Genomic DNA, 13,810 nt, shown 5'->3' with positions numbered 1-13,810 from the left:
GTCTCAAGATCACTTGAAGATTCAGTTGGTGGGGGTTGTTGCAATTGTTGAGAATATTTCAACAGATAATTTGGTTGAAATGGCATAATAGATTCACTATGGTCCGCCTATTGACTACTCTATGGAGAAATTGGATGATTCTAATTTCCCATGTAATAATTTGACTCTTGATTAAATGAGCAATTTTCAAAGAAATGACCATCTCCACAGTATTCACAAGAAATATTCTCGAGCTGGTTCGGCTGCTGACTTGACAAATTACCACTGAAACCATTAATAATTATGTTCTTAAGCATAGAAGACATAGAAGATACCTAGGCTGCCAAAGAAGCAAGTGTGTCCACTTCATATACTCTTGTTACTCGTCTTTCGGAGGCTCCTTGATTGGTTGGCCACTGATAGTTACCACTGGCAATTCTTTCAATAATCTCGTAAGCATTGTTATAAGACTTAAAAAGAAGGGCTTCATTTTCTGAAGCATCCACCATCATTATAATATGAATATTGAGACCAATATAGAAAGTCTCCATTTGAATGCAGCAAGGAATATTATGATGAGGGCACTTTTGTAATAACTCCTTGAACCGCTGCTATGCCTCATATAAAGATTCTTCATCAAGTTGCAAAAATAAAGTGATTTCATTTCAGATCTTGGCGGTTAAAGATGGAGGGAAATTTCATTAAGAAACGTTCAACCAACTCTTGCCATACAGTTATGGAACCAAATGGTAGGGAGCTCAACCATGCTCATGCTTTATCTCTTAAGGAGTATGGAAATAATCTCAGTCTCAAGGCTTCCTCAAACACCCCGACTAGTTTAAATGAGTCACTCACTTCTATGAATAGCCGAAGATGAAGATGTGGATCTTTAGTGGGAATCCCACTAAATTTACCCATATTTTGCAACATTTGGAACATGATCGGCTTCAGCTCGAATTGTTGTGCCTCAATTTCGGGTCTTCTAATACTTAGATTTAGCTCATTGAATAGAGGAATGGCATATTATTCAACACAGTTTCTGTCATCGGCAACAATGATCAGATTGTGAGTATTATAAGCAAATGTTCCTCCTAGATTTTGGTTTGGATTTTCGAAATTCATATCTTTGGTCCTTCTTTGGTTCACCTGTCTTCTCCTTTTTCAGAAAGTCTGTAACACCCCTAACCCGTATCCATCGTTGGATTAAGGTTACGAGGCATTACTGAACATAAGTACAGTTTTGAACATTCTCATCTGCTAACACAAGTCATATTCATAAATATATATAAACATATTTATACTTATTAAATATACAATTTACTAACAAAACGTATCTAATACTTATTCAATATTAAACTTCATCATTTATACCTATTTTACCAACCACATAAACATCATATACACATATAAACTTCCAAGACAAACGAAATCATAATGACAAACATCATTTAATTACACATACATACACATGTACATATATATATAATCAACATCTTACTCATTGTTAAGCCAAATTACAAAACCTTTATAAGATATAATCTATCTTAAATAACCTTTACAATATTCGAACTATTATATATATATATATCATCAATGGCCATACACATTTAACACCTATATCACACTTATCAATCAATTTCATCTATATACTTTATCTATATACAATTAAAATCGAATCATTTAATTATACTTATGAAAATTTATATACACCATGACCAACTTATCAACCATAATCAAACCATTTACAAAACATATACTACAAATCACATATACCATTCATTCATAGTATATAACATTATAATCGCATCCATTAACCATTAATACCACACATAAATCAAACCACAAGTTCACTTCATATCATTTATGGCATTTATATATATATACCTTGACCGAACTTCATCACCTTTAGCACTTATATTTTTATCACCTAAATTAATCACATAACCAAATCATCAAGATCATATTCAATTCACTCCATCACTATTCACGCATAGCACACTTAAATATTATACCCAAAATAACATAAATTCATAAATCAACTTAGCCATTTTCGCATGGCTTTAGTTATACATAACTATAATTCAATATTTCATAACAAAACACATTTCAGCCTATACATGCCATAATTTAAGTTCAATAATTTAAATACCAAAGCTGTTGATAGTGTGGTGAACTTTGCTGACGATCCCCGAGCTTGTAACTTGAATGCAAAATCTATAAAACAGAAACACATATATATACACAGAGTAAGCTTTTATAGCTTAGTAAGTCATAAGCAAATATCAACTCAAAAATATATTCAACTCCATAAAATTTAAAATAAACTAATTTATTATATCAATGTCATATTTAATTTCAACTTAATCAATCTATAATGACACTTGTTTAACATAACTATCACCTTGATCGAATACTTATAAGGTTAACAATTTACAAATTTTCATTCAACTTTCAAAGCCAAATATCATTATATATTCAAATATACTTCCACACATTTACACAAGCTCACTAAACAAAATTTAACTTCATATACCAACGTTACTCATCTGGTCGAATATACAAGATCCAATATAAGATCACATATGTACATACCTATATGGCCGAATATACAAGATCAAATATAACATCAAATATGTACATACCTATATGGCCGAATATACAAGATCATTTAGCTCAGTTTACTTACTCAATTATCACATCAACATGAAGTCTTATAGGCATAAGCTTGAAAATAAATCACTGGCATAAAACCTACTAGGCATAAGCCTGAATCACACACCGGCACAAGGCCTGCTAGACTCAAAGTCTGATTTTATTCACCGACAATAAGCCTGCTAGGCATAAAGCCCAATTAAAATCACCAGCACAAGGTTTGCTAGGCTCATAGCCTGAATATCATTATTATAAAGCTATCGCATAAACAATTCATATATCGAACATTTCAAATATTCCACATAATTCATATTGTCTTCCAAATATTATAACTCAATCGAGTCAAACTCAAATGCATTATCTCTATGCTTTATCACATTCGACTAACTATGCCATAAATCCATAAATTCCAAATCAGCATATTAAACTATGTTACATTCAAAATTAACGATGTCTAATTGCTTAAAGACTTACCTCGGATATCGACGAACGATGCAAATCGACTATTCGACTATTTTTGCTTTTCCCCGATCCAAGTCCGATTTCTTTTGTTCTTGATCTATACAATTTCAAATTAATCTCATTCAAACACAATTTCATTCAATTTAATCCAACAACACATAAATGGGCAAATTACCATTTTACCCCCAATATTTCATATTTTTAGAAATTAGTCCTAATTGCATAAAACACAAAACAAGCAAAATTTGCTCGTACTATACTTAGGCAAAATACTCCCCATACCCAAAAAAGTCCTCACATTTCATTTATTTTGCATTTTAGTCCTTCAATTTATTATTTTTGTAATTTAGTCCTAATTACTCAAAATCTTCGAAAACTCCAATACAAAACATGTTAATCTAAAACATATTTTTGATGTTTCATCATCAAACATCACAAAACACAAATATTCATCAATGGCATAACTCAAAATATTCATCAAAATCAGAAATTTAATCATGGGTCGGATAAAACTCGAAGCAACGATCTTAAAAACGTAAAAATTATCAAAAACTAAAGTAAAAACATACCTTGATTTAGCTTGAGAAGTAGCCGACTGTTCAAAGCTTTATAAACCTTTATTTTCTTTAAGTTTCGGTCATAAGAAATAAAATGAAGAAAATGGCTTTAATTATTATATGTTTTATTATATACATATTATTACATAATTTACATATTTAACCTTATGTTAAAAATATAAAACCATTTTAAATGCATGGTCACAACCGTCTATGATATTTAACTAAGGTCAAATTACATTTTAAATACCTCCACTTACAGAGACATATTCATTTTAGCCCTTTTATTTAATCGGACACTCAAACGACAAAATTAAATTACAAAAATTTCACAGGCATAAATTCACACAAAATAAACACATAAAATAATTTTAAAATATTTTTCTGACTAGAATTCGTGGTCCCAAAATCACCGTTCCAATTAGGGTCTAAATCGGGCTGTTACAAAGTCCTTTCAATTTTAGAGTTTACGGGGAGTAAGTCAATACTTTGATCAATACTCATAAACACCTGAAAAAAAATGGAATTAAAATTTAACAAAAAAAGAGACCAAAATGCTAAATTAACAATTTCACAAATAATGCCTTTTAAAACAGTCCCTGGCAATAGTGCCAAAAACTTGGAACGGCAGAAAAATATGCAAGTGTACACAATCGTAACAAGTAATAAAGTGACAAGTAAATGTCAAGTTATCGTACCCACAGGGGCTGGGAAAAGAATTATTTATGAATACAATTTAAAATGCTTTGGTGAAGAAAAATATTTTGATTTGAAGAGGTGATTAAAAACTAGAATTTTAACAAAGTAAAACAAATAAAATGAAATAAAGTTCCAAAGCACGATTTCAAAAGATGATTTTAATCAAGATGACATAATTGTGCTAGGTTAATTACATTTCTTAACTTAGAACTATTAAACTCATGTTTATGTTGTTACGAATAAATTCACGACAACTCAGTAATTTATTAACTAATGAACATACTCACCTACCAAAATCCATTCATCTCTTGACTATATCTCTATGCCAATTCAACCAATTAAACAAATTTTAATAAGCAAATGTGTTAATGCACATACATACTTATGAAATCGAAATAATCACTTGTACATATCTCTATGCCAATTCAAACATTAATTCAATCTCATAAGCACATAAAAGATCATGTGAGGTAACAATGTATTTCTACCTTGAAATAGTTTAATCACAATAATCTTGCAAGTTATGCAAGGCTAATGTATCGTTAGATATCGTTGCTAATTTAACCCTCAGCTACCTTAGATGATTAAACATGCACTGATTAAGTACCGTGTCAAATAATTACAATTTCAATTAGTTTAAATAATTAATTCATTAGTTACCTTACAATTGTAATATAAGAATAACTCAGTCATGGCTTTACTTAATCAAAAATCCTACCGAGGCCTATAACAACACAAACACAATTTTAATAAATTAAGTAGACAAAATGCTATCAACCTAACACGAATTAAGTTTAAGCCATATTAATTAAATTAAACATATCAACATCAAAAATATTCATAGACATTTCATCATAACAACAACAAAAATTAAAAGGATAGGGAACAAGAATCAAATCAGGTGTTTCTCTATGGCTTGACTGGTTTGCTCCACTCTTCCTTCTCTGCTTGTTCTTATCGAGCCAAGGCTACTACGAACACTTTAATGCTGCTCCAAATGGTGGATGAATGACTCTTTTTCAAGAGGTGAAATCAGCAAGAGAATAAAGAAAAATGAATGGGAAATGAAAGAGAAAATTGAGAGAGAAGAGATGAGATGAGAAAAGTTGAGGTGTGCTTGAAATGAGTAGCCAATGGGGTATTTATAGGTTGAGAAGGCTGCTAAAAATAGCCAAAATCAGCAGCCAAGTACTCCCCCTATGTCCAGTGATGCGTGATATTCGTAATAGTTTTTAAAAATTTATAAATGAATCGTTCTTGAGACTAACTTATTATCATGATTAAGGCAAGTGTACCTATCGAACAGTAGTATAGTTCAGCAAGACCGAATTGTCGAACCCAAAGGAACTATGAGTACTAGTATTTACTTCCTTTTTATTATCCAACCTAAAAATTGAGAGGTTTGGTTATCTAAACTAATTACTAACTAAGAATGCACAGAAAGAAAATTTGAGAAAATACTTTTGGGAAAATTCGATTGATTAAGACAATACCTAAGGAAAAATCCACCTAGACTTCACTTGTTATTTAACCCTGAATCAGACAATTTATTCATTTGACTTGATTTGTAGAAATCCCTCAGTTATATTATTATCTTTCTCGAGACTAATAACGTCTAACCCTAGGTTGAATAATTGAAATCTCCTTCTAATTAGCACCCTAGAATTACATTAACTCGATCTATGGATTCCCTTATTAGGTTTCACCCTAATTCGGCAAAATCTTATCACCCTATCTCTAGGCGTGCAATCAACACTGCTTAATTATGACAAATTTACTCTTAGACAGGGTCTATTCCTCCTCTGAATAAGAGCTTAACTTGAATCAATATCCTGGAATATCAAAACAAGAATTTAGAACACATAATTAGTAAGAAGTCAAATATTTATCATACAATTCAGATAAAAATAACAAGATCCGTCTTAGGTTTCATTCCCCTTAGATATTTAGGGGGTTTAGTTCATACTTATGAAATAAAACATCTCAAAAGCATAAAGATAACAAAACATAAGAATACCCAAAACTCCTGAAGGAACTTGAAGGGAGATCTTCAGTCTTGATGATGAATCCGGCTTTTGAGATGGATCAATCGGCTTTCCTTGAGTAATTCCTTGCTTCCTACTCTGTGTTCTCCTCTTAAGTGCCTCATCAAGTGTTTAAATAGAATTTTGGATGCCTAAGAGCCCTAAAAATTTCCATTTTCGAATAGGACTATACTTGGGCTCAGCAGGGACACGCCCGTGTGTGATTACTCCAGCCCGTGGTCAAGGTTGTTAAAGAGGCACAGACGTGTAGTCTACCCATGTAAGTCGTGCTTCAATCCTGCCAAATGGACATGGCCGTGTGACAGGCCCATGTGAGGAAGTCCAGTCCGTGTTGATTTCCCACGTGGGTCTATTTTCTCCATTTTCGACCCGTTTCTCGCTCTTTTTACTCTCCTATGCTCTCCTAAGTATAAAACATGAAATTAAAGGATTAGGACCATCAAATTCAGGAGCATCAAATTCACCAAATCTAAGGAGAGACCATTCATAAATGGGCTAAGCATGGGATAAAAATATGTATAAATTTCATTTTATCAAATACCCCCACACTTAAGCATTTGCTTGTCCTCAAGCAAAAATCATCCTCAACTCATAGTCAAAATAAATTCTTCTCAATTTATAATCCCTATCAATAATATATCAAGATAATCCATATGTACTCATACATTGAAAATTCAACTAAAAGTGCATCAAAGTTTCAAACATTCCAAGTTGAGCATTTTATCACGAAAACATAGGTGTCTCCCCTCATCTAAGTGATTACCTTTGATCAAAATATCACAGAGTTTAACATCCTCACTAAATATTCATTCAAATCACTCAAAGTGTTTAAGGACATCAATTAAAGCACTCATTAGTCAATATGAAAAGGTATTGCCATAGGCTTGCTTGAATATCAAATCTCCACCGCTATATATTGAGCTGATACATCAATCGAAAAGGTCTTTTAGAGGGTTGTAACGTGGCTTTGGTTAGGGGGTGTGGTCACAAGCTAAAAGAAGATGTTAGAATCGAGATTGAATTGAAAAATTACCTAGCTAGAAAAATAACTAGTCATCAGTTGAATATAAGTGAGCTTCTTCTCAGAATATGAAATTAACACTCAAGCTCAAAAATGATGAATTACTACTAATATGTATGTAAGTATTGTTTTTTTTATCACAAGTCAAATATTTAGAAGAACAAAACATAACTAAGCAATTTGTTCAAATCAAATCTCAACAAAAATAGGGATCAAATTAGGGGATTTCAACAATAATGGGTTAATATTGAGGGTAAATCAATTAATGTCTTCTTAGGCTCAAAAGGGGTTCACAAAGGTTTAATTATGGAGGTAGGCTTTTGTGGAGTGAGTGGGTTAAACCTAAGTGCCTTTATCATCTTGACATATCAAATCAAATGGTCTGGTCTTGACATGTATAATAAAGCAAGTTCTCGAATAACAAATCAAAACTGATGCACTCATAATGAAAGTGAGCATGAAAGGAATAAAATATGCTCTAAAGGCTCAAGATCTCACAAAAATTATGGCTTTTTGATGTTTAAACTTGTGAATTTCAACTCAAGATAATACCTAAACTTAGGGAAACAACCTAAAAGTTTTTAATTCTTCAAAAATCAACTCATCATGCTTGATTCCCTAATGTCTTAAAGTTTAAACAATCAATGCATAATTGCATATGTTTTAATTCAAGACATATCAATAAAAATCAGAAATTAATTAAAATTCATTCTAATAGTGATATGAGTGATTCACGTGAGAATAAGACAAAATTCAGGGATTTCTAATAATGATATGAAAGACCCCCTACACTTAAGATGTACATTGCCCTCAATGTACAAAGATAGATATATTGAAAATTATAGATATATAATCATAAGAGAGGGAGAGAGGTGAAACTTCCTGAATGATGAATGGACTCCTTGAATTGGAGTTACGGAGAATAATCGGCCAAGGCAATGATGAGAGTGAAGAGGATACTCTGGTGGTGGTAGAGGTTCATTAGTCCATAAGTCCTGCGCCGTTGGAGTTTTTTAGTTCCTGTTTGATGATGAGCTTTGGAGCTCTTTATGAATGTAATAAAATTAGGAACTCTTTAGGAAATATAATGAAGCATATTTACTCATAATGAAATAGCCGAAAATAAAAATTGTAAAAACTTAAGATAAAATAGTATTAATAGGAAATAAAAAGTAATTTCAAAATATAAAGATAAAGCTAAAATAGATAATAGGTGTTTATAGAGAAATTGGGGCACACAGCCGTGGGGCACGCCCGTGTGCCTTCATTTTAGCCCGTACATTTTGTGGTTTTCAAAATTGGGTGCATTGGTGTACACGGCCATGTTGCACAGCCCTGTCAATCTTCGTTCACTTCTCCCATGCTCGTGTTATTGTGACAGTGTCTACCACGGGGGCTGGGAACGGGCGTGTCGAACGCCCGTGCTAAATTGACAGGTTTGCCCACTATTTCAAAACATGAGTTGTTTCAAGCCCATGGCAACTTATCGCATCTTGTGTTGGGGAAAAAAATTTTCCCTATTTTCACACGACCGTAGCGCACGGCCGTGCTGCATCCTGTGGTATGAGCACGGCCTACGGCACGCCCGTGTGCCTGGCTGCGTGGTTCTGAAAATCCTGTGTTTAGTGACTCAATTAGTGAATTAAATGTTAAAGACTGAAATTTAAAGAAGTTAGCACCGTTAGTGCTCGGGGTGCCTCCCGAGAAGCGTTTGTTTATAGTCTAAGCTCGACTCTACATTGTGGGTGTATTTAGGTAAGTTCATGGAGTCATAGCTTCTCTTTATCCTCTTTGAAATTCTCACCGTTATACATTTTGAGACGATGTTCATTTACTTTAAAAGTGTCTTATGATGGATGACTTACCTCTACTATACCATATGGAAATATAGTTTGAACTACGAAAGGACTTGACCATCGTGATTTAAGCTTTCCAGGAAACAATTTGAGCCTCGAGTTATATAACAGGACAAGATCTTCAACTTCAAATTGCATTCGTTACTTGAAACGGGCGTCGTGGAGGCATTTCGTTGCTTTCTTATATAGGCGCGAATTTTCATATGCATTGGCTCGCCACTCATCTAACTCGTTCAACTGCATCAACCTGTTTTCACCTGTAAGTTTGAGGTCAAGTTTTAGAAATTTTATAGCCCAGAATGCCTTGTGTTCCAACTCAAACGGTAAGTGACAACTTTTCCCACAAACAAGTCTGTAAGGTGATGTTCCTATGGGAGTCTTAAAAGCAGTTCTATAAGCCCATAAAGCATCATCTACTTTCATCACCTAATCTTTCCTGTTTAATTCTACTATCTTTCCTAGGAAACGTTTAAGCTCTCGATTCGCAACTTCAACTTGGCCACTAGTTTGAGGATGATAAGGGGTAGCTGTTCTGTGATGAACTCCATATTTCTTGAGGGTCTTGTCAAATTGGGTGTTAGAAAAATGAGTACCCCTATCACCGATAATTGCTTTAGGTGTACCAAATCGAGAGAAAAGTTTCTTAAGGAATCGTTCTACTACTCTAGCATCATTAGTAGGTAAAGCTTGGGCTTCAACCCATTTGGACATATAATCAATAGCTACTAAGATGTATTTATTCTCGAATGAACTAGGGAATGGACCTATGAAGTCGATACCCCAAATGTCAAATATTTCATATGAAAGCATATATGTCTGAGGCATTTCATCATGTTTGGATATATCACTTGTCCTTTGACATTTGTTGCAGGAAGTAACATACCTGTTGGTGTCTTTGAATAGAGTCGGCTAATAAAAACCTGATTCGAGGACTTTATGTGCGGTCTTATTTCCACCGTAATGTCCTCCAGCCAGTCCTAAGTGGCAATGTTCCAAGATTTTCAATGCTTCTGTCCTTGTAACGGATCTCCTAATGATTTGATCTGCACATTTACAAAAAAGAAAAGGATCTTCCCAGAAGTGGTTTTTCACATCAGTGAAGAATCACTTCTTTGGTTGATGTGTCAACCCTTTTGGGATAATGTTAGCGGCTAAAAAATTTGCAATATCTGTAAACCAAGGTACCTCAGAATCAGATATAGCAAAAAATTGTTCTTCAGGGAATGAATCATTTATTTCAATGTCATCTGGTTCTTTGGTACTTGAGTTTTCAAGCTTGGAGAGATGGTCAGCCGCAAGATTTTCAGCTCCTTTCTTATCCTTAATCTCCAAGTCAAATTCCTACAATAGTAAGATCCATCGAATGAGTCAAGGTTTTGCATCAGTTTTAGTCAAAAAGTGGTGAAAAGCGGAATGGTCAATATAAACGACAACTTTAGACAATATTAAATATGACCTAAATTTATAGAATTCAAAAACCACAGCTAGCAGCTCTTTCTCCGTGGTGGTGTAGTTTTCTTGTGCGGCTGTCAAAGTCCTGCTAGCATAATAGATAGGTTGAAGATGTTTATCTGTTCACTATCCCAAAACTGCACCTACTGCAAAATCACTCGCATCGCACATTAGTTCAAAAGGTGAATTCCAATCAGGTGCAATTATAATTGGAGCTTTAGTCAGTTTATCCTTTAAAGTATTAAATGCTTCTAAATACTCCTAATAAAAATTAAAAGGCACATCTTTTTCTAGTAATTTAGTCAAAGGCTTAGCTATTTTAGAAAAGTCTTTAATAAATCTTCTATAAAACCCAGCATGTCCTAAGAAGCTTATAATAACCTTAACCGAATTAGGGGGTAGTTTTTCAATGGTTTCAATTTTAGATTTATCAACCTCAATCCCTCTACTAGAAATTTTATGTCCTAACACAATACCTTCTTGAACCATAAAGTGACATTTTTCCCAATTAAGCACAAGTTTTGTTTCTTCACATCTTCTTAACACTCGTTTTAAATTTTTTAGGCAATGATGGAAAGAGTTACCAAAAATTGAAAAATCATCCATAAATACCTCCATGACATCTTCAACGAGTTCGTCAAAAATGGCCATCATGCAGCGTTGAAAAAGTAGCAGGAGCATTACATAGTCCAAAAGGCATTCTACGATAAGCAAACGTACCATATGGATATGTAAATGTTGTATTTTCTTGATCTTTAGGAGCTATTGGGATTTGAAAATAGCCAGAAAGTCCATCTAGAAAGCAGTAGTACATGTGTCCTGACAATGTTTCCAACATTTGGTCAATGAATGGAAGAGGAAAGTGTTCTTTTCTCGTGGCATCATTTAGCTTCCTATAATCAATGCACACTCTCCAAACTGTGAGTGTCCTTGTTGAGATTAATTCATTCTTCTCATTAGCTACAACAGTCATGCCTCCTTTCTTAGGAACAACCTGTACTAGACTCATCCAAGAACTGTCAGAAATAGGATAAATAATTCCAGCATCTAGGAGTTTAATTACCTCAGCTTTAACAACTTGCTTCATGTTGGGTTTTAGTCGTCTTTGGGCTTGCACGCATGGTTTATATTCATCTTTCATTAAAATTTTGTCTGTGCAAAAAGAAGGGCTGATCCCTTTAATGTCAGAAATTTTCCAAGCTATGGCCCTTTTATGCTCTCTTAATACTTGGAGTAATTCCTCTTTCTCCTTAGGTTGCAAGTTGGATTCAATAATTACCGATAATGTGGAATTATTTTCAAGGAATGCATATTCCAAGTGATTCGGCAATTGTTTAAGTTCCAGTTTGGGAGGTTCGTCAATAGAGGGTTTTTGCTTAAGTTCATTTTTTACCTTAATTCCCTCATATTCTGCTAGTTTTGGGGAGCTTTCATTGGAGTTTAGTTCAGTTCCTATTTCAGAATCATCATCCATCCCCTCTCCTTAGGCGAGACACAGTTCCATCTTGTCCTTGTGTACGATTTCCTGAAAAGAATCTTGAGTAGCATGATCAATAGAGTCGATAAAATAACATGAGTCATCCTGTTCTCTAAAAAATCTCATGACATCATAAATTTTAAAAATAATCTCTTTGTCACCTACTCTAAGTACCAATTTACCATCACCCATATCAATTACAGCTCTAGCAGTGGCTAAAAATGGCTGACCTAAAATTAAAGGCACCTCAACATCTTCATCCATGTCAAGCACAACGAAATCAACAGGGAATATAAATGTATCTACTTTTACAAGTACGTCCTCTATAATTCCCCTAGGATATTTGATAGATCTATCAGCTACTTGAATACTCATCGGGTTTAGGTTCCCCAAGACCAAGTTGTTGAAACATTTTATATGGCATCAAATTAATGCTGGTGCCTGAATCAGCTAGTGCTTTATCAACATTCAAACTACCAATTAAACAGGGAATAGTAAAACTTCCTGGGTCTTTCAATTTGGTTGGCAGTTTGTTTTGGAGTATGGCTGAGCATTCTTCATTAAGCTCCACTGTAGATAAGTCTTCAAACTTCCTTTTTTTTGTTAGAAGATCCTTTAAGAATTTTGCATAGGTAGGCATCTGCGATATACCTTCAACAAAAGGTAAGTTAACATGCAGTTGTTTAAAAAGTTCAAGAAATTTACCGAATTATGCATCCATGTGGTCTTTCTTCAACTTTGCTGGGTATGGGATTGGTGGTTTATATTCTTTTGGCATTAAGTTGTTATTATTTTCAGGTTCGACCTCCTTTTTTGTCAGCTTCTTGTCGTGGCTTCTTTTCAGATTCAGCTAACACTTTCCCACTATTTAGTGTAACTGCTTTCACGTGCTATTTTGGGTTGGGTTCAGTGTTACTAGGTAGACTTCTTGGTGGTCTTTCAGATATCAATTTAGCGAGCTGACCTATCTAAGTTTCGAGCCCTTGGATCGACACTTGTTGATTTTTAAGTGCTTCTCGGTATTCTAAAAACGAGTTTCTGACACTGAGATGAATTTTGTTAGCATCTCTTCAAGGTTCAGCTTTTTCTCTTGTTGGTAGGGTGGTTGTTGGAAACCTAGAGGTGGTGGTCTCTGATTCCCTTGGCCTCCCCATGAGAAATTTGGGTGGTTCCTTCAACCTGCATTGTAAGTATTACTATAAGGATTATTTTGAGACCGAGGATTATTACCCGTGTAATTTAACTACTCGTTCTCCATGTTGTGGCCATAGGGTGGGTATTTTGAATTGCTTGAGCCACCTCCACTTACTTCGCACTGCATTACTGGGTGAACCTGTGAAGAACTAAGAAAACCATCAATTTTCTTATTCAAGAGTTCTACTTGATTAGAGAGCATGGTGACCGAATCGATGTTACAAACGCCGGCTGTTTTCGCTGGCTTTGTCCTCATGACTTGCCACTGATAATTATTTAGTGACATCTCCTCTATAAATTCATAGGCATCTTCAGGTGTCTTATTATTGATGGTTCTGCCAGCAACTGCGTCAACAATTTGTCAAGTCGAAGGATTCAGGCTATTATGAAAGGTTTGAACCTGTAGCCAGAGTGGT

The 13,810-nt window shown here is 34.3% G+C and overlaps 1 non-coding gene across 1 annotated transcript; it reads left to right on the top strand.

The window, feature by feature from the left end:
* Window positions 1–546: 546 nt before the first annotated feature.
* Window positions 547–652, top strand: LOC128292275 (small nucleolar RNA R71). The gene has a single exon (XR_008282260.1). It is a non-coding gene; the product is annotated as a small nucleolar RNA R71 (small nucleolar RNA).
* The last annotated feature ends 13,158 nt before the right edge of the window (window positions 653–13,810 follow it).

The sequence above is a fragment of the Gossypium arboreum genome, chromosome 4 (assembly GCF_025698485.1).
Source record: "Gossypium arboreum isolate Shixiya-1 chromosome 4, ASM2569848v2, whole genome shotgun sequence".
Lineage (NCBI taxonomy): Eukaryota > Viridiplantae > Streptophyta > Magnoliopsida > Malvales > Malvaceae > Gossypium > Gossypium arboreum.
Note: the sequence above shows the minus strand (reverse complement) of the source record. Positions and strands in the feature narration are given on the sequence as shown.